The sequence below is a fragment of the Arachis ipaensis genome, chromosome B05 (assembly GCF_000816755.2).
Source record: "Arachis ipaensis cultivar K30076 chromosome B05, Araip1.1, whole genome shotgun sequence".
NCBI lineage: Eukaryota > Viridiplantae > Streptophyta > Magnoliopsida > Fabales > Fabaceae > Arachis > Arachis ipaensis.
Window position 1 is genome coordinate 3,712,889 of NC_029789.2, and position 3,514 is coordinate 3,716,402.

A 3,514-nucleotide genomic window follows, 5' to 3' on the forward strand; every position below is an offset into this window, starting at 1 on the left:
ATTAATATTTTATTTAAAAAATTTAAATACATATAACGTGTCAAAGGCGTGTATAGTACATCAAGAAAAAGACGCGATTGCTGGTTAATGGAATCATTCATCACTCATCACTCGTCAGCATTGCAGTGTCATCCTATCCTCGCCTTTAATGTGTAAATTTGGATTGCTTTATATATTGTTATTATTTAATTTGATGAGCATTTGCTCAATTTAATTGTATAGATCTCACTCTTTAAATTTTTTTGGTCAAGTGAGATAATCCCTAATTTTAAATATTATATCCATGCTTCACACTTTATTTTTATCCGTATACCTCCACGAATAATATAACCATGTTATAAAGTACTATTTAAACACCAAAATATGTTCTCAAGAATCTTAACAATTTATTTTTAAAAATTATTCTCGTCAAACATTTAATAATATACCTATTTAAAGAGAATAACTTGAATTATATATGAACTATATGTATTTAAATTTGAACATTATCAATTTATTAAATTTAATTTCAATTCAAAACTAACAGCACAACAATAACAATATCATATTATTACAGTATTAGCACTCACAAAAATCTAATAACATAATCTAATTCTATCTTAATTACCATAAATTCATTAAACAAAAGAATTACTTCTAATTAAATTATTATACTAATTAACAACTAAAACTAAATTAATCTTAAATTTAACAAAAATAAAACAGAAAATTATTTACCAAAAAATACAGACATTGAAGTGGACGGAAAAACGAGAAAAGCTACTGCTACTGCAGAGGATGTGACGGCGGGACTGACGGAGCGGCGGAGAAAGTTATTCTCGAAAAAATCCGACAATAAACTATTGTGAAGTCACTAAAACGCAGCGTTTTTACTAAATGGGTTCCGTCGATAAATCTGATACTAACTTACGCACCTAATTTTTTTTTCTCAAATTATTACTAACAAATTTATCGTCAAAAATGTAAATCCACTGATAATAATTTAATATAACGAATTCGACGCCTTTATCGCCAACAAATTTATTGCTATTCTACAATACTAAATTTGATGATATTCAATATTTTTTAGACAAAAGAGAGCACAGAGAAATATATGTATGTAGCCATGTAGGTTGTCTGATACATGAATTAGGACATCTATTTATTTATAATAAATTAAAACAGAATGGGAGAAAGTGTTCTAATACATTTTTAATTTTCTAATTTTCTAATATTATGTCATATCAACATAAATAGTTAATTGGCACAATTCACATACTACTTATCTAATTGAATTATTTTTTAATTTTTTGTGTGTCTAATTGAATTGATTTTAAATCTTTTAATTTTTACTTTTTATGTACCTCATTATTATAGTTTAAAATTTTTTTTCATTTTTCTTCTCACTCTTATAACATTTATTTTTCTTTAGATTACTCTATACTTTTTATATTCTCTTACTCTTTATTTTAATATAAGATATTATATGGTTTTAATGTTAATGTTATTTCTTTTTAATAGGTATAAATTAAGTAATAAACACAATTCACTCTCTTCTTTCATACTTACTTCTTCTTATATTTTTTATATAAATCAACACTTCACATCTCTTATCTCCTCCTTTCACATCATATCACGCCTCTTATTTTTTTTTTCTCCATTCTTACTAATATTTAACACGAATATTTAAAGAATTTAGTTGATGATCATAACTTTTTTTTTAGTTTACTAAACATATGTATTGGGTAATAAATTTCTAACACTAGACTTTTATAATATTTTAGTTTTTTTTATCTAATTATATTCATTTGTTATATCATCTATATATCATATCTTTTTTTTAAATCATTTATATTTTTTAATATTATTTAGTTGTAATGTGTTAATAATATATAATACTAATTTTGTGCAATGCGTAGATCTAATCGATCTAGTGATTAATTGTTATTATTTCTGAAATGTATGTAATTAATTAATGTGAATAAAGTTTACCAAGTTTACAGTTTCAAGAATTTGCTATTAGAAATTTTGGAAAAATAAGTAACAAGTTTATGATGTATGGATATTGACACGGATACAGGATATGATATGACACAAAATACGTATACACGTGAATCTAAAATTTTTATAAGATACGGAGATACGACATATAAATAAAATATAAAGTATTTTTTAGATAAATTAAAATGATATTTTAATATTTTATTAATATTAAGATATAAATCAATTTTTTAATTATTTTTATTATATAAAGTATTTAAAATATATTTTGTTTTAATAATTAATAATATATATTATTTTTAAACTCATTTCAAAAATACATATTAAGAATAAGACTGGACACGCTGATACATGATGGTATTTAGGTGTGTTCAAGTGTGTCCAAAAAATTTTTTTTTATTTTTTATTAAGTCACGGTTGGACACAAAAAACACACGTATTAAACAAATATCAATATGTATTATGTTTAAAATATATTCGACACAAGAACATAACAAATCAAAAAAATATCCGCCACTTTGTAACTAATAGTTAATCCATAAAACGAGGTCATTCCATAATTATATTTTTTAGAACCAACATACTACACACAATTTTCAATTCTTTACGCAGAGTTCATTTTTACTATTTTTTTTTTTGTTTTTACACGGCTATTGATGCTCTTACTCTTACTTTAACGCCTTCTTTCTTTTTTATATTTTCGTTATATCTTTCTTATTTTAATTTATAGATAGTTGCATTGTTGTGCAGGGGCATTTTTTGTTGTTTTATTTTTTCTTAGTTGACGGAATCTCTTTTACAACAGGGTCATGCTATACGAATCTTATTCAATCCCACTATGTATATTCTTAGAAAATAATAGGAGACAAGTATGTTAATTAAAAGCGGATTCTTGTAATATATAGTTGTTAATTATTAGAATTTTCTACATTCTAGTTGTCAACCAGATACTTAATAAATTAAATTATGTAATTTTTTATCTACCAAATATGCTATAATAGTTTAATTAAGTTAATTAAATTACTATTTTAATCATTTGAAACGTTAGTTTGTCAAAGATTGATCATTTTTTTGCCCTAAAATTTAGGGTAAAAAACCAAAATAAGCCAAACTAAAAAACATATTACCTAAATCAGTCAAAATGAAAATTTTTTCAGCATTCAACCAAATATCACTTTAATGTAATTCGAATCAATATAATTCGAACTACAATTGTAAGTAATTCGAATCAACTAGCTTCGAATTAAGAGCATAGAAATTTGCATGTAATTCGAATAAAGTTCTCTCGAATTACAATAGCATAATTCGAATCAAATCGATTCGAATTAGTAGGCGAAAACGAGTTAAACATAATTCGATATATGTCGATTCGAATTAGTAAGAAAAATAAATCAAACCATAAAGTCTTTTTCTTATAGTTGCTAACATGGATAGCCCAACGCTGTGTCCCTATCCCATATACTGATATACCTTCCATTAGTTTGAATAGTAAAACTTATTTTGAACAAAATAATAATAATAATAATAATAATAA